This window comes from Schistocerca nitens, chromosome 1 (assembly GCF_023898315.1).
Source record: "Schistocerca nitens isolate TAMUIC-IGC-003100 chromosome 1, iqSchNite1.1, whole genome shotgun sequence".
Lineage (NCBI taxonomy): Eukaryota > Metazoa > Arthropoda > Insecta > Orthoptera > Acrididae > Schistocerca > Schistocerca nitens.
The window spans coordinates 1,058,268,756-1,058,288,144 of NC_064614.1; the positions used below are offsets into that span (position 1 = coordinate 1,058,268,756).

The 19,389-nt window shown below is 45.7% G+C and overlaps 1 protein-coding gene across 13 annotated transcripts in view; it reads right to left on the reverse strand.

The window, feature by feature from the left end:
* The window catches only part of LOC126197486 (WD repeat-containing protein 76-like), a 400,466-nt gene that overhangs the window by 362,595 nt on the left and 18,482 nt on the right, over positions 1-19,389 (reverse strand). The gene's annotated exons all lie outside the window — the stretch shown is intronic.

Below are 19,389 nucleotides of genomic sequence, written 5' to 3' on the forward strand. Positions count from 1 at the left end.
AAATTGAATAATTTTCTGAAGGAATGACACAACACTGGTTTTTTTAAATGACTCAATGTTGAGTGGAAAATTCCAAACTGGTTGGTATGTTGGTCAGTCAGTGGGCATGGTCCACTTTGAGTTCATCACACCAACCAGAAATCAAATTTTAAGATTATGTATCAATGGTAAAAATAGGCACTAAAAGCAACATTTATTCTAGAAATAACTTAAAGTGAAATAAAATTACAGAGGCTGGGCCAATCTACAGGTCTGAGTACTGACAGTGCTCATCTGCAGTGAGAGGCACCTTCCCTGTGTCCAACTCCCTGGTAGTCCAATGCAGGGTACGAAAGTAACAGAATTAATAATTCCTTCTAGTAAAAAAAAAATCAATAACAGTGGAAGTAAGAAGTCTAAAAACGTTATGAGCATACCGGATTAACCCTTAATTTTATCTTATTTAATGAGGTACCCACACACAGTGATCACAGGGCAAATACGGATAATAGCTCACATTAGTGGGGTCGGTAGCCAACCGTATGTTACATCATTTAGTGATTAGTTCCTGTTTGCACCGCTACTTAATCTAATCTGTGCTTCGGATCATTTAAAGCTAATGTTAGCAGTTGTGAAGTTGACTTCCCATGATACTTACTCGACTTGAAACCCAGAGCAAGACAACTGAGGAGGTAGTATAGCTAAGGTCACAGAGAAAATTGTGAACAGCATATATCATAGAATGACAGTAACATCAATCAATTTGTCATTAATAGCTGTCAGCTCTGCCATGAAAACACTTAACATTGCTGGCAATGAATATTGTTCCTGAGTGGAGACAGTCATGGTTCCTTTAGACTGATCAGTTCCAATTCACGGTCTGGGTACTAACCAATTACGAGTGCATGGGAATACATGGTGAGCACATTCCAATGGAAGTAGGCAGAAGGTCTTTAGGAGCATTCCTACTGGAAAACCTTGTACAGGATGAGCTCACATGTGCAAGGGATTTCATATACTCCTGCTGAGGAAAGTAGAGGCATAGGCCCTCTGCAGTGCTGAAATATTCACACAACATTTTTGTTGGCTTGAACAGTATTTTAATATTATGTCTTCTGAATACTCTGCTGGTGCGACCTCTGACTGTTTTTGCAAATGGGAGGAAAACTTTCTCTGTAGTTGGTTCTTTTTCACTAGAAACTCCAGAACTTTTAGAATGTATTGCCCTAGGTCTCTTTGCCAGAGTACTGATTTCAGCCAAAAACAGATCTTAATTGATTATGCTCATCCTTCAAGTACTGTAGTTCACAAATTCTTTCAGCCCTGTCCACCAATGTTTTGATCACTTCTGTTTCCTGCAGAGGATGGAGACTAATTTCTGTAGCGGTATCTACGCATGTGAGTGGGCTTTCTGCAGACTGTGCCCTGAAGTCCCATCAAGTTTTCTGAGTACATGTACTTTAGGGCATCCATTTCATTTTTATTTAATAAACGTAATTTTAGAAAGTTCATAAACAGGCCTATGATAATTAAAGGAAAAAAAATTCTGTATTCATAAAACTTTATACACACATAAGTTTACCTTTGCATCATGGGCTCTCATGATCCCAAATTATTTTTTTACAATATTATTCTGCCACACTGTCGTCACACTTTTCACTTTTATGTATTTCATCAATAGGTGCATTTTCGTGTGCACTCATGCAATGTTTCTTAGTTTTAATGTGTTTCACAATGTCACACTTTCCACCACATCAATAGTAAAGTTTGATTTGCACAATGTACATTCTACAGTTTCATCACTACCAGTGATAAAAAGTGGCTCTCCCTAGCATATACACTTGCACAACACGCAGTAATAAATTGCAAATCATGCATCCAGTAGTGTAAAGTACCTTAACCAAGGGGATTAAAAAGAGCACAACATTTGAGCTTCCCAAAAACATTTTTCAGGACAGTGGAACATTTTGGAAAAAACAGGACTGTCCCAAGAAAAACACAATGAATGGGCACCGTCATGTACACCCAAAAATGAAATTTGGCCTTTTTCTTTCTCCATAGTGCACTTTATATTAGAATTAATATCATTCAGAAAATTGAGAAATTTTAAGAGGTTTTTTCTCCATATGCCATGTAACAGAAGTATCAATGACATACTGAATCCAATGAGGAATTTTTCTTCAATGGCCAAAAGACTGCTTCTTCAAATGTTTTCCAAATACAATTTCACTACAACTGCACTGACTGGGTTCCCCTTAGCGGCACCTAAGTTTGCTTTTAGATTTTGTTGTCCACATAAGTTTGCTTTTAGATTTTGTTGTCCAGTTTAAAGTTAGTTGATGTGAAACAGTGCTGAAAGATGTCTGTGATATTCTTCGTGAAAATACTTTCCTACTATGGCAACACCTCATGAACAGGAACCATAATAAACAATGATACATCAAATCAACCAATCACATTAGTGGGATGATTAAGAAATTGTCATATGCTGATTTCCTAAGTGAGCTAGAGCTGGTACCATCAGAAATGAAGAGGTAAGATCTCCTCTTAGGCTAGGAGAATGTCTGTGAGAGTTTGGAGAATGTCTGTGGGATTAGACTGGAACGTGCCAGTGGTGGTCTTAATGCACAATGACATACTGGATCCAATAATTTCAAATCCAATGGAACCACTGAGCCATAAATCTGGCAAACATAATCCAGTCTGATCAAGACTAGGATCCAGAAAATATGGAGCACAGTACTGTGAACTACACCCCAAGAATGAGGAAGCAGACAGTATTAGGCTGTCACAAACAACTAGTTATCGAATAAGGGACAGCCTGTCAGCTGTTATCAGAGTCGTCGCAGAAACTAAACACTATGCAACAATAACATAGTGCTTGGTATCCAAGCCTAGTTCTGGGACAGAATTAATCGTGATACAGAAATAGAAATAAACAAGTCAAATCTTCATGGGAGAAATGCGGAAGGCATGGCAAAGGGTTGAAGCTGAGGCCCTTCAGATGGTACCTCAAAGCTGGTGTTGAGCCAAGGTTACAGACTGGAAGATATTCCAAACCCAAAACTCAAATATACAGCACAGGGGTAGGTACTGATAAGACAGATCACTAACTCACTGGTGGTGATGAGTGGAACACTCAGCACAGAGGTCTGAGGGGCACTGTTCTCCTGGACCTACAGGGAATTGCGCACTGTACCACCTCTAATCTGAAACCATCTGAAGAGGAAAGCTGATTACAATAAAATCAATAGGGAGCCTTTAAAGTTCCAGCCATGCAAGGTAAGGAAAATGGGATAGCCCCAAGCAGTTTTGTATGGCTCAAAGAACTTACAAAGAAACTTTGCATTTAGAAAAACACTGTCACATTGATGTTTCCAATCCAATCATAGGCACAGTTTTGCATCATCCTTCCTGTAAACCACGCCCGACCGAAGTACAAAATACCCCTCGATTCAACAGCCCAGTAAAATTGTCATACACAATTGTTTGGAGCAGTTTGAACAGCACATTAGTGTAGCTGTTTGGCTGGTAGCTGACAATATACATTGGGTTTTTGGCGTAGTATTATGAATAGAATAGTGAAGATCTCTCGCCACTGTGAAGGGAAAACACCTTCTAGCCAAATAACGTTGAAGGTCCCGAGTAGATAAGCGTGAGTCACATTCAGATGTTTCACCATCTGATGACGACTAATCATGTCTTGGGACCTCAAGCAATTCTCAGTCATTGAAAGATTCATTATTTATCAACTTGTCTTACATATTCAATAGATGGCCAGGTAAGAAAGAGACACTGATGCTGTCACCTAGTGGGTGGTTGGTTGGTTGGTTGGTTTAAAGGCACCGAATAGCACTAGGGTGGAGCACACAGAGGGACATGCTCTAAAACCTACAAAGAAGTATAAAACCCACTCTTACGGATAAAACGTAAAACTAAAGCTGATGTGGAGGCATTGTCGCCCAACACAGGCAGGGTGCTGGGAAAGTTAAAAGTCTGCCGCAGAGCGGCTAAAAGTGGGCAGTCCAGCAAGAGGTGGACAACTGTCATTTGGGAGCCACAGCGACACTGAGGTGGGTCCTCAGAATGGAGTAGGTAAAAATGCATTAGTCACGTATGCGGAGCTGACAGAGGACAACTTATTCCCTGCAAGGGGCCTGCATGGAAGACTTCCACACATTCACAGTTTCCTTAATGACACACAGTTTGTTGTGCTTGCTGTTATGCCATTCCGTCTCCCAAAGCTGGAAAACCCTGTGGTGTAAGACAGAACACAGGTCAGCTTCGGAGATGCCTATCTCCAGGAACAGTTTCCGCGTAGCCTGTTTGGCCAGCCTGTTGGCAAGTTCGTTGCCGGGGATTCTGACGTGTCCTGGGGTCCACACAAACATCACAGAACGGCGGGACTGTTCCAGGGCATAGATGGACTCCTGAATGGACACTACCAGAGGGTGGCGAGGGTAGCACTGGTCAACAGCTTGTAGGCTGCTCAATGAGTCAGTACACAGGAGAAATGACTCGCCACGGCATGAGTGGATGTACTCAAGATCGCGAGATATGGCCGCCAGCTCTGCAGTGAAAACACTGCAGCCAACTAGCAAGAAGTGCTGCTCAATATGTCTTCCATGAACATATGTGAAGCCTACATAACCATCAACCATTCAGCCGTCAGTGTAAACCACTTCAGAGCCCTGGAACATTTCAAGAATCGAAAGGTAGTGACAGTGGAGAGTGGCGAGGTTAACGGAGTCCTTAGGGCCATGCAAAACATCCAATCGAAGCTGCAGCCAAGGCTTACACCATGGAGGCGTACAAGAACGGACTGCAAGTAGAGGTGCTAAAGGAAAGGACTCCAGTTTGGAGAGAGCCACAATCGAGCTGTTGCGCACATCTGATCTGCAGTGGAGGGACACCAGCTTCCACCAGTACGCTGGTCACTGGACTAGTCCTAAAAGCTCCTGTCGCTAATCGAACCCCACGATGCTGCACAGGAATGAGAAATGCAATGCTGAATGTGCTGCTGAACCATAAACCACACGCCCATAGTCAATTCGGGATTGGACAAGGGCTCTGTAGAACTGCAGCATCATAGAGCGATCTGCACCCCAATTAGTGTTGCTCAGGCAACGGAGCGCATTGAGGTGCTGCCAGCACTTCTGCTTAAGCTGACGAAGATGAGGGAGCCAAGTCAATCAAATGTCAAACACCAGTCCTAGGAATTGATACGTCTCCACTACAGTTAAGGTAAAGTGCAGGTCCCGGATGAACGGTACGACGCCAACAGAAGTGCATGACACACGACTTTGCGGCTGAAAACTGGAAGCCATGGATTAGAGCCCATGACTGCACCTTGTGGATGGCTCCCTGGAGGCGGCGCTCAGCAACCACAGTACTGGAGCAGCAGTACGAAATGCAGAAGTCGTCTGCATACAGCGAAGGTGAGACAGAGGGCCTGACAGCTGCTGCTACACTGTTAATGACCACTAAAAATAGAGAGAATCAATACAGAGCCCTGTGGGACTCCATTCTCCTGAATATAAATGTAACTATGGGAGTCACCAACTTGGACATGGAAAGTACGGAGCGACAGGAAGTTTTGGATAAAAATCTGGAGTGGTCCCTGGAGACCCCACTCGTACAATATGGCAAGGATATGATGTTGCCAAGTCGTGTCGTATGCTTCACGTAAGTCAAAAAAGATGGCAATCAGGTGTTGCCATCTGGAAAAGGCTGTTCGGATGGTAGACTCGATGGACACAAGATTATCAGTGGTAGAGCAACCCTGGCTGAAGCTGCCCTGAAATGGAGCCAGCAAGCCATGTGACTCCAGGAACCAACCCTAGTGCCGACATACCACACGTTCCAGCAGCTTACAAAGTATGGTGGTGAGGCTGATGGGCCGATAGCTACCCACATCAAGCAGGTTCTTACCGGGTTTGAGCACCGAATGACGGTGCTCACCCACCATTGTGATGGGAAGACGCCATTGCACCAGATCTGGTTGAAGATGACAAGAAGATGTCACTTGCAGTCAGATGAGAGATGTTAATCATCTGACTGTGGATGTGATCATGCCCAGGAGCTGTGCTGGGGCAATGTGCAAGGGTACTGAGGGGCTCCCACTCTGTAAATGGGGTGTTATAGGATTCACTGCAGCGTGCAGTGAATGAGAGCCACTGTTTGAGTGTGCAAAAGGCTGAGGGGTAATTCTCCAACGCAGAGGCTTCAGCTAAGTACTCAGCAAAGTTCTCGGCAATCGCGTTAGCGTCGGTACATAACTCATCATTTATGGTAACACCGGGGACAGCTGTGGGGGCCTGGTACCCAAAAAGACGTTTGATCTTTGCCCAGACTTGGGAAAGTGACGTGTGGCACCCAATGGTGGAGACGTATCTTTCCCAACACTCCTCCTTCCATTGTTTGATAAGGTAGCGAACACAGGCATGGAGCCATTTAAAGGCTATGAGGTGCTCCAGGAAAGGGTGCCGCTTATGCCGCTGTAGAGCTCGCCAACACTCCTTAATTGCTTCAGCGACTTCCGGCAACCACCAAGGGACTGCCTTACACCTCAGGCACCATAAAGAGCGAGGGAGCGCATTTTCTGCCAGAGAAAAGATTGTGTTAGTCACCTGCTCAACCACCACATCGATGTTAATGCGTGGGGGAGATTCAGCGGTGACAGCAGAGGTGAAAGTTCCCAGTCCACCTTGTTCAAAGCCCATCTGGGCAGGCATCCATGTGCCTGACACTGGGGCAGTGACAGGAAGATGGGAAAGTTGTCATGACGACACAGGTGGTCATGTGCTCTCCAGTGGACAGATGGGAGAAGTCCTGGACTACAAACTGATAAATCAATGGCCGAGTAACTACCATGATCCACACTAAAATGTGTGGCAGCCCCAGTATTTAAGAGGCAGAGGTCGAACTGCGACAGTAAAGTTTTGAAATTTCTGCCTCAGCCACTAAGCATGGTACCACCCCACAAGGAGTTATGGGCATTAAAATCTCCCAGAAGTAGGAAAGGTTTAGGGAGTTGATCAATCAGTGCAGCTAATACATTCAGCGGTACTGCACCATCTGGAGGAAGATATACATTGCAGACTGTTATTTCCTGCGTCGTCCTTATTCTAACATCCACAGCTTCAAGAGGGGTTTGAATGCGCACATGTTCACTACAGTCTGAGTTTAGGACATAAACGCAAACTCCACCTGACACTTGACTATAGTCGCTATGGTTCCTGTAATACCCCTTATAGCCGCGGCGGACAGGGATCTGCATTGCTCGGAACCAGGTTTCCTGGAGGGCAATGCAGATAGCAGGTGTAAAGCTTAACAGTTGCCGTAGCTCAGCCAGGTGGTGGAAAAACCTGCTCAATTCCACTGGAGGATGACATCGTGAGACTGGGAAGGCATGGAACATTCAATGAGGCAGTTTACACCTCAGAGTCACCTGCTGTCACAGATTTATTGTCTGAACATTCTATATCCATTGTGTCAGAGTCTGGAGAGATCTAGGTCCTCAGTAGATGCAAAAATCTCCACCCAATACTCAGCCACAGAGATTGTAGGTAGCAGTGGTGTAGGTGCCACCACAATTTCCTTTGTCTTAGGGGTTATCTTTTTGAATCTCTCTCACTGCTCCTTGGGCTTCCCTGCCTGGGAGGACTTCACTGGCCCAGTCTCCGGGACTGAGGATGAGCATGAAGACCTACGACCAGCTGCTTTTCGGCTCTTCAGCCACTGGCGGGTGCCGCCTTTCCCACAAGAAGAAACCTGGGAAGGGAGTGACCCAAAGGGCTCCTTCCTAGTGAGAGAAGCCGAAGAAGACTTACACTTCTCTGGCTTACATGAGGGGACGGATGTCCCCAATGGTTGGGGCGGGGGAGGGGGGGGGGGTGTTCCTCCCAAAGTAGTTGGTGCAGGAGCAACAGGGAGGAAAATGCCCCCACCATCAAGGGGGCAGGTGTAGTCTTCCGGCTCAGAGGTGACCTGGGTTGGTGGAGCTGATGGTGCCAGAACTGCTGTTGCGGCGGCGTAAAATGATGTCATAGGCACAGGATGCAGGCGTTCAAATTTTCTCTTAGCCTCAGTGTAGGTCAGTCTGTCCAGGGTCTGGTACTCCATGACTTTCCTTTCTTTCTGGAGAATCCTGCAGTCAGACGAGCAGGGCGAATGTTGCTCTCTGCACTCGACACAGATGGGAGGTGGGGCACATGGAGTATTGGGATGTGATGGGCGTCCGCAATCTCGACATGTGACACTGGAAGTACAGCAGGAAGACATGGCCGAACTTCCAGCACTGAAAGCACTGTATTGGGGGAGGGATAGCGGGCCCGACGTCACAGCGGTAGACCATCAAGTTGACCTTCTCGGGCAATGTGTCACACCATCACCTTGACCTTCTTGGGCAATGTATCACCCTCCAAGGCCAAGATGAAGGTACCGTAGGCAACCTGATTATCCTTCAGACCCCGGTTGACACACCGGACGAAATGTACACCTCACTGTTCTAAAATGGTGCGCAGCTGATCGTCAGACTGCAAAAGGTCTCTGTGAAATATGATACCCTGGACCATATTTAAGCTCTTATGGGGCCCGATGGCTACAGAAACATCCCCCAGCTTGTCACAAGTGAGTAACTCCTGTGACTGGGCAGAGGATGCTGTTTTGATCAAGACCGACCCAGATCTCAGTTTGGACAAGCCCTCCACCTCCACAAACTTGTCCTCTAAATGCTCAACAAGAAACTGAGGCTTCATCGTCATGAAAGATTCCCCCATCAACTCTCGAACATACAAGGTACTGGGGCAAATAAGATCCGCTGCCATTGTTAGTCTGACGTTCCTCCCATGGTGTGGCCAGGGTGGGGAACGATTTGGGGCCAATACTTGTGTGTGTTGAATTGAGCTCGTTATTGCTTAGAGACTGCGGGTGTTCCACCACCAGCAAGCGATGACTGACTACGCTTCGTCACGTTTCATCCGCCCTGATGCCACCCACTTCGACCAGGGGCCCCTCCCCACGGGTGCCACCCAGCCGCAGCAAAAGCCACCTAGCAGAATGGCCATTGCCAGGAGTCCCGATGCCCCAAGAGGATGGGCATCTACCCCTTGGCATACATGGGGAGTTAACAGCACAGGCATCAGCAGAGCAATCCCTGTGTGGTCAGGGGGCTACAACCAACAGGGTACATGGCGGCCCCACCATAACGTACTGGCTACCATGCTGGATATCGGGTGCAATTAAGTCCATGGTCATCGTCAATGCAGAAATCAACACTGCATAGTGCATGGTGGAAAATGCACCCAGGAAGGTGTCCTCGCCCAAGAGATGGAGAATGGGCAGGACTGCAATGTGACGACGAGAGAGTAGGCTAAAGATCAATAGACGATGGACACGATGCACCTTGTAAAGCACCCTTCCCCAATTGGTTCGTTCTTCAGGAAAATTTTGAAGAATGGAGGTCAAACCCTACAGGGGACCATCACATAAAGGCCGAAACGTGTGAAACTCCTTTTAGTTGCCTTGTACAACAGGCAGGAATACCTCGGGCCTATTCTAACCCCCAGACCCGCAGGGGGGTCACCTAGTGTGTCGCAAGGTGTTCAACAAGAACAAAGCATCAGGAGGAGGATTAGATCTGAAACAGTTGAGCTTTGGTAATCCAGTAGGCTACAGAGCTTGGCCCACACCTGAGATGAAGAGGCTTATGTTCCCAGGGAAGATCTGTAGCACTCCCAGCATTTGTTTCTACTGTGTTTAATTAGGTAGTACACCTTCGGACAATGATGACAGCTGTCTGTCAAGGAAGCCACTCACGATGTTTCAGCCCTTTCGGTATTTAATAGCTGTTATATATGTCATTGGTCCACCACATTACTCACATTACTCACCAGTAGTTGAGGCCATTGATAGGAGTATAGCAGTTTCAGTGGCCCAGGTGATCACAGCAGACACCTCTCCGACAACCTCTGTGATTCAATCTGACGGAAGAGAGATGAAGTTGATGGCAGAGGTATACAACCGCCAACTGGCCCTGATGAGATCTGTGTGGCAATTTCTCCATTGAGCAACGACAAGGAGGAGGATAAGATCATCGGAGGGTAATCACTGTCACTTAAATCATTGTATAATGACTACTGTATTCAAACAACAAAATTGGGTTTAGAAACTGTGAGGTTTATAATCAAAATTATGCCACAGGCAGCACTAAACTGGGTAGGGGTAATCATCATTGAGGAGACACTGATAGAGACTAAAAAGAAGTTGGTGTATAAGAAGGCACCTAGAAGAAGATGTGGTGCTCCCCTCATGTAGTAATTTGCACTGAAAGCCGAAGTAGCAGAAAAAGGGAAGGGGACGGTGATGTTGTTGGATTAGGGTACCCATCTAGCCTTGCCAGGGACAGTACGGGCATCGGAGGTGGGGCGTGGGGAGAGGAAGCTGCAAATGGTGATCTCTGCGGTAATTCGCACTCAAACTGCTGTTCTTTTATATTTTGTATGGAGGGGGATCTCCCTCACTAATTACACCTGTCCAGACCCCTCCAGATGCTCCCTTGGGGCCAGTACAATTCTGATAGTTGTGGTATATTGGAAGGGTTTGTGAGTAGCCATTAGTAAAATGTTTAGTTTAATTTTGTTTTGTGGCACAAAAAACAACTGAGGTCATAAGCGCCCAAGTCAAAACTATAGAACACGAACACAGAGAGGAGGGAAACGACTATACGTCAGTCCCAATGGACGTAATAGGAGACAGCTGATAACAGGCCTGTGGAAAAAGGGCTAAAAAAACACCATACCAAAATGGAGGTCCAAAACTAAAAATTAAATGGCCTTCGTCATATTGCTTTGGCGGATAAAAAGTAAAATGCAGTCAACAGCCCGTGTGTCATTGACTAAAACGGCTGATAAGTCAGACGGCAAACCCAAACTGGAACGTAAATTGTTAAAACCATGGCATTCCAGTAGGAAGTGGCAGACAGTTAAAATTTCGGGCAATGCGTAAGAAGTGGTGGGATAGCACCACCGATCAAATGACAATGGCTAAAAAGGCAGTGCCCAATATGCAGCCGAGTTAAAATAATCTCCTCCCAGTGGTAGGGCCAAGAGGAGGTCGTCCAAGGTGCCAGGAGAGGCTTAATAAGCCGAAGCTTATTCCGGTGAAGGAAGGACCATTGGCGATGCCAAAGGGACACCACCTCCTGACAGACAGCAATGCAGAGATCACCGGAGGCAACATAGGTACTCAGGGCTGGGGTATGAGGACTGCAGCCTTGGCAGCAGCACCAGCAGCTTCATTTCCTAGCAGACCGACATGACCAGGGACCCCACAGACACATGACATTGGCTCCACCAAGAGTGAGCATGTGAGTTTTCCTGGACCTGCTGCACTAAGGGATGAGCAGTGTACAGTGCACGGAGACTTTGGAGGGCGCTGAGTGAGTGAGTGAGTGAGCAGAGGACGCAATTGGGAAGGCTGTGTCGCTGGGTGTACTTCGTGGCCTGATACAAGGCAAAAAGCTTGGCTATAAATACTGAGGAATGGGTCTGAAGCCGATACTGAAAGACACGGGTGCCAATGACGAAGGCACACCTGACCCCACGGTCAGCGCGAGACCCATCAGTGTATACAAAGGTACTATCGCGAAGTTCCATGCAAAGGTCGTGAAACTGAAGGCAATAAACCGAGGCTGGAGTAGTGCCCTTAGAAAGTGAATGAAGGCCAAGATTAACATGGGCTGATTCACGAAGCCAAGGTGGTGAAGGGTTCACACCCACTGGGAAAATAGCAGGTAGTGTGAAGTTAAGCTGCTGAAGCAAGTGGCGAAAGCTGACTCCAGGAGGAAACAGAGAAGAGGGACGAGACCCACACTGATGATCAAAGGAATCATCAAAGGAGGCAGCACAGGAGGAGTGGCCACGCATGGCAAACAAACATGCATACCTGCTGAGGAGAAAGTCACGGCAGTAGGACAATGGTAGTTCAGCAGCTTCAGCATACAGACTATCAGGCTGGTGTAAAAGGTGCCCGTGGCCAAATGGATGCCATGATGATGGATAGTGTTGAGATGGTGTAAAGGGACAGGCATGCAGATGCATAAACAAAGCACCCCTAATTGAGTTTTGAAAAGACAAAGGGACCGGTACAAACTGAGGAGGGTGGTTCGATCGGCACCCCAGGAAGTACCACTGAGGACATGTAGGATACTGACGGACCGCGTACAGCAGGCTGCAAGGTAATATACATGGTAGGACCAAGAGTGTTTCCTATCGAGCACGAGCACAACGAATTTCGTAGTGTCGACAAATGGAAAGGCAACAGGCCCAAGAAGGAGAGATGGTGGGAGAAACCATTTGCGCCACCAGAAATTCATACAGACAGTTTTGTCAGTGGAAAAGTGAAAGCCACTGTCAATGCTCCAGTAGTGAAGAAATCAAGACAGCACTGAATATGCTGCTCAGTGAGACAGGTCCGTGGAGAACTGCAATAGATGGTAAAATCATTGACGAAAAGGGAGCCAGAGATGCCCGGTGGGAGACAGGCCATTATAGGGTTAACGGCAATAGCAAAGAGGACGACGCTCAGGGCGGAACCCTGAGGCACACCATTTTCCTGGATAAAGGCATTCGACAAGGCAGAATCCACACGTACCTTGAGAACTCAGTCTTGTAAAAATGCCCGAAGTAAACAGGGCAGGCGCCCATGGAAGCCCCACATGTAAAGAGTACGGAGGATAACAGTTCTCCAGCAGATGTCGTAGGCCTTCTCCAAATTGAAAAACACAGCCACAGTCTGGAATTTCTGCAGAAAACCATTCATGACACGAGTGGACAAAGTAACGAGATGGTCAACTGCAGCATGCTGCGCTTGAAATCCACACTGTGCATTCGTTTGTCAATGGCGACACTCGAACCATCACACCAGCCGAGCATGAATTATACGTTCCATCGCCTTGCAAATGCAGCTGGTAAGAGATATGGAGTGGTAGCTAGAAGGAAGGCGTTTGTCCCTAACAGGCTTAGGTATGGGTATCACGGTGGCTTCATGCCAGAATCCAGGAAATGTACCCTCAGCCCAGATGTGGTTGTACGTGTTGAGCAGAAAGTGCTTGCACGCACGAGAGGTGCTGCAATATTTGAATGTGGATGGCGTCTCGCCCTGGGGTGGAGGATCAGGATGAACTGAAAGCATGATCTAGCTCCCTCATAGTAAAGGCGGCATTGTAGCACTCATGATTCTGAGAAGAGAAGGGTATCGCTCAAGCCACCTCCACTCGTTTCCGATGGATGAAGGTAGAGTGATAGTAGGAAGAGCTCCAAACTGCCACAAAATGGTGGCCCAAGGTGTTTGAGATAGCAATAGGGTCCACGATGACATCGTCAGCTACTGTCAGGCCGGAAAATGGGGAATGGATTTTGGTTCCAGAGAGCTGTCGGAGGTTGGCCCACACGACAGAGGAAGGTGTGGAACAGTTAGAAAAAACTAGTGAATGAAATCCAGCTAGTTCTTTTGCTATCCCAAAGAAATAGAGGACACTTTCCACACTTCTGTTTATAATGAATGCAGTTTTCCAGCATAGGCTGGTGGTTAAAAACGCAAAGAGCATGTCTCCGTGCGCAAATTGTGTCGCAGCATGCCTCAGTCATCAAGGGACTGGGACAAGACATGGTAAAGAGGAAGTGCAAGGATTGGAATATTCTGCAGGAGTAATGATAACCTTTGTGAGATAGTCCACCTGGTCATCACAACTGGGGAAATCTTGTTCTTTGAAGGTCGCCAGGGAGGAGTAAAGCTGCCAGTCAGCCTTAGTAAGCTGCCATTTGGGCATGGATGCACATGGGGTAGGAGTCAACAGACAGAGAGCACATTAAAAATGGTCACTCGAGTAGGCGTCAGAAAGAACGGACCACTGATGATGATGGGCAAGCTGGGCAGTGCAAAAGGATAGGTCCAAATGGGAACAGGTGTGTGAGGAGTCGGAAAGGAAAGTGGGTGCTCCAGTGTGAAGGCAGAAGAGGTTAAGTTTGTTAAATTCAGCCAAGAGGTACCTATCTGACATGTCCTGGGAGAACCTCAAAGTCGATATGTGCATTAAAGTCACTGAGAAACAAAAATGGGGGGAGGGGGGAGTAGCTGCCCAATAAGCAGAAGAAAGTCTGCCCTGGTGACAGCAAATGACGGAGGGACATAAATTGTACAGAGGGAAAAAGTCAGGCAGGGAAGAAAAAGGCAAACTGCAACAGCTTGAAGACGTGTAGTCAGGGAGATGGGTTGATTATGAAGGTCATCCCATTTGAGCAGACGACACCTCCACGAGACGGAATGCCGACCTCAGGGGGAAGGTCGAAAGAAATCAGTATGTAATGTGAAAGCTCAAACCGGTTCTGAGGGCACAATTTCGTTTCCTGAAGGCAGAGTACAAGAGGATGCTGCGATGCTAAAAGTAGCCATAAATCCTCTTTGTGGGACCGAAGGCCACAAACATTCCATTGAAGGACAGTCATGAGGAGGAAGAGATGTAGGGGTGTCAACTCGGCAGCCGCCACAGAAGCATCGGCGTACTCGTGCAGTCAGTCTGTGGAGTCCAACGCTGAAAAACAGTTGGTGGTGCGTACCGGCGAGACAGAGGTCAGCTGGGCTAAGGGACCATGTGGCGACACCGTCGAGCAGGATCTCCGAGTTGGCGAAGGAGAAGACAGTCTGTCATAAGCGGACTTCTTCGAGCCCTTCTGGTTAGAATAAGAGTTGGGTGTTGTTTGGCTGGAGGAACAGAGGAAGTCTTCACGGGACTATTCCTTCTGTCCTTTCCTGCCTGCTGGTTGTGTCATGGGTGGCTTCGCCCCTCGAGTCAAGAGTTTTGACGGTTTGTTGCACAGCGGGACGGGGGGGGGGGGGGGGGGGGGGGGGGGGGAGTGAAGCTACCTTGACACTGGGCGATTTCACAACCTCAGAGCCAAATTTGAGGTCGCATGTCTGCGTGGCTATGTCCTTCATGGAGCGAGGGGTAACAAGAACAGAACTGTAGGTGCCAGACAGGAGAACACAGGGTTTGCGACCAGCCAGTAACTTGCGAGCTACTGGGTAAGGCATATTTTCCTCTTTAACAGCCCACTCACCTAGGTACACAGGACAATCCTGAGCGGAGGCAGCATGGCCACCATTGCGGTTGATTCAGCAGGGAGAAGGAGGCAGACATTCACCCTCGTGTGAATCCCTGCCACAGGTTACGAATTTGGCCGAGTGAAAGCAAGATGTTCGAGTGTGGTTGAAACAAGGACACTGGTAGCAGTGCATCAGATTCGAAATGTACAGCTGGATTGTGATCATTTCATAGCCTGCTTTGATCTTTGACAGCAGCACCACCCCACCAAAGGTGAGGAGAAGAGTGCATGTGGGCCCCAAGGATGAATCGACCTCTTGTTACACAAAGGACGGCAATGACACCCTGATCAGACAGATAAGATTGTATTTTAGCCTCAGACCGTCAAGCAGCCTGGTGTAAACTACATCACGGGAATAATTCAAAGTTCTATGTGCCTTGACATGAACAGGGTAGCCATGGAGAAGCGAGACAGAAAGCAGCTGTTGTGTTTGAGAATCTTAAGCCATCTCCAAAAGCAAAGTGTCATTCTGTAAACGAGAGCAGAATTTCACAGAGCCAGCAACTACACCAACACCTTTCTGGATAATAAATGGATTCACTGTGGTGAAAGACTGACCGTCTTCAGTACGTAAGACCACAAGGAACCGCGGTGCAGCAGGAAGGGTCTTTGAATCAGTAGCCTCATTACTTTTACATTTCGTAGATGTCGATGGGGAGGATGATTGACACAGTGCAAGGAAATCCCCATGATTTCCAGCGTCTCTGATGGCGCGCTCCTTCCAACTGAGGGCCCCCTTCACAAGGGGCGCACCCGCCTTAGATGATCGTTCACACCTCCCGAACACCTGATGGAGGGACCAATTGGCAATCTGGGAAGGGTACAGCTCAGGCAATCACCCCTCCCGGGGCCTGGCCTGTACTAGGGGGTTGTGCGAACCCTACCTGTCTACCCGGGGCTGGGAATTACCCATTACCCAGTCACCTGTTACAAATCAGGCACGTGGGCCAGCCTTCAGGAGCTCACAGGCAGGAAGAAGAAAAAAGAGGATTCCCAAACGCTGAAGCGGAGGAACGAGAGAAGAAGAGAAACAAAGAAAGGAAAAGGGAGGAAAAAGGGTAGAGACTGTTCACACTTCAGTGACAGAACACAGAACATTTCCAATAATACCCCAGACATGTTCCCCAAGGGAGGGGAAAAAGAATATCAAGAGGATAGGCATGCAGCACGGAAGGGGAAAAGTGCTGCAAAGGCTGGGGCCCCATGGTAGCCAAGCACGAACCCGCCAAAGAGTGGCAAACCACCTGGGGGATTAGTATAATGTTCTCCATTAAATTATCAAGTGTACATCAGCACTTGTGGGGATTGCATGAAATTGCACCACTGTCTGATTCAAACCAAATGTGCCACACTTCTCATCCTTATACAACACCCATACCACCACCTTTGTCATACTAGTTCTCTTTGCTGCCTATTTTGACAAAGCAATACAGGAAGATGGGTTAAATATACTTTGCTTGCTACACATGTAGAACTTTCTTTTACACATGTACTTATGAATTCATGCATCAAGTGCTGTAAGCGAATGTGTATGTCAACCACAAATTAAAAACAGAATGTTTGGCCAATTATTCTTTTGACAGGTGAAAGTGTAACAAGGGAAGTAGCCTACCTTGCATAGCCAAAACTGAAAAAATGACTGATGAACAAACAGCATGATGTAACAGACAATTATCAGCAGATTAACAACAGTCACAAATTAGGTATTATTTGGCAAAGGTAATTGCTTGTTTGAATCAATTTATATTAACACATGCCGTTCATGTGAACAGTCACATATCCAAAACATGAGGTTGCTGTGTTGTCATATGTTCCTCCCTTACTCAATATTGAAGTTCGAATGTGATGTTAGAACATTTTTGGTCTACACATTCTGTAGTAGCCAATATCAAAGCCAAAGTTATCATATTAGCAAATGATGCAACAAGAATATCAAATTTGAAGGTGGATCTTTACCAGGCATCTGTTAACAGACCTCTACATATTGGTGCAGAAATTTGTAAATAACAGAATGAAAGTGGATAGGGGAATATCCATCTAGCAACTAGGTAAAGTTATCCAGCCAGCAAGCCTAAAAATCAGCATGGTTTCTGATATATGATCTTCACTGCCTGGTTGTCTCTTAACAGTATCTTTAATGCAATAACATTGTTGGGAAAAACATGCTAAGATGATACTGTAGTCTTTGGGTCCTGACCATGAATCATGGAACAATAGACCTCTTTCACCAAGATATTCAACAGGTTTGTTTATAAATAACTTTTCTGTTACCAGTCACGACTTTCTTTTCTTTGTATTTTACATGACACATTCCGGAAATAATTCCCTTTTTAAAGGGTGTTTTATGTTTTACTCTGTGTACCAAACCATTTTTACATAATGCTTTTTATGTGTGAGGTTCTGCTTTGTTCTGTTAAGTTTACTGCAATGTATGAAAAAAAGCACAATTTTAGTTGGTAATCAGTTCTTATATCTAGTTGGTGGCAAAATCTGGGAAAACTTGAACTTACAGTTTTCTTATGGTCCATTTGTGCAAAGTCTCACACATGCTAAACACCACATGCAATTTTCTGTGTACACTATACCTCAAGAACAACTTACATAAACAAACAGATATATTTTTAGATGTAGCTGACAGAGTATGATATATATACTAAGATGGTATCTGTTCTTTCGGACATGTCCGAAAGAACAGATACCATCGGTGACCATGCAGCTCGTTAGAATGAAATTACAATGAAATGAACACCCTTAGCTGCTTACAGGCGTTGCCATACATCAAGAGTATGATGTGTTTGTGTAGGCTTAAATGTGCTGTGTGTACTTGGGTGTTACAATTTTGGCCTGTTTGTCTCAAGAAGAACACACAGCATTCCTGGCATATTATTTTGTATATCCCAGAGTGAGCATGGGATATGTATATACTTTACGTATTAGTTCTTGTTGTAGTTTATTAAATTTAGAAAACGACTTGTACTTTGTGGTTTTTGAAAATATTTGCTATCTTCTGTGAATACTGCCAATGTACTGAATGCTATATACATGTTTGTTTATATCTTTTTCTTTTGTGGTGCAGAGTGTGCGCACACAAGCACACGAGCGCACATGCGGTGTAAACAACCAGGTGGCCTAGAAATGGGATCATGTAGATATGGAATTATAGCCTACATATAGAACAAAATTTATTTAGCAGCCAAGAACCCTGCTTTAAGACAATTTAATTTCATAGGAGATATGTAAATGACACACTACTGGTTTAAGGTAATGCCTAAGACATAACAGACAGTATAAACTGCTTCAATAATCTACATGAGAAAATTACATTTACAGTGGAATATGAACAGGTGAAAAGAATCAGTTACCTGGACCTAAATATTAGAAGACACAACACCACATGCACATTCAAAAACTATAGGAAAAATACTGTGATTGACAATTCCTGCAACCTAATGTCATCCGAACATCCACAAACAGGCAGTGTACAGATCAACTAAAATATCTTTGAACCAAGAAAACTTGCAACAAGAAATAAAAAAGTGAAACAGACCCTTGGTTGACACAATCCTAGACAATATCAAGAAATATCCAGAACAAACTGCATCACAAAAGAAAAAGACAAATACATATATCTAACATCCAATACACCATCAATATATCACAAAATATTGCAAATCTTTTCGAAATCCACAAAGTAAAATTGAGTTTTGTAAATCCAATGAACTGCATTAAAAACTAATATGTAACTAAGTACAAACTTGGCCCTTGCTCACTCTGGAATATACAAAATAATAATCCAGGAATGCTTTGTGTTCTACCTAGGACAAACATGCTAACTGTAGCACCAAGTACACCCCCCCCCCCCCCACACACACACACACACACACACACAAAACTCTCACTCACATAACCATAATCTCTGGCAGCTGAAGCCAGATAGCAAGTAGAAGCGCATGATGGGAGTTGCATTTGCGTGTGCGTTTTGTGTGCGGCGGGGGAAGGGGCATTTTCAGCAAAGGCCTTGTTGTCCAAAACCTGACTGTCCCAACAGTCTTTTTTTGTGCCTAACTGACTCAACATCTCTGCTATAAGATGATTCCATAATTTCCTTAAATGTGTCACGTAAAAGATAAATAAATGAAAATAATGACTTGCAATAGAAAAGTTATTTATAAACAAACCCACCATTTTACAGTCTTAGGCTTTCAGCAAATCATAACTGACCAAATCAGAGGAAGTAGTTCACCGA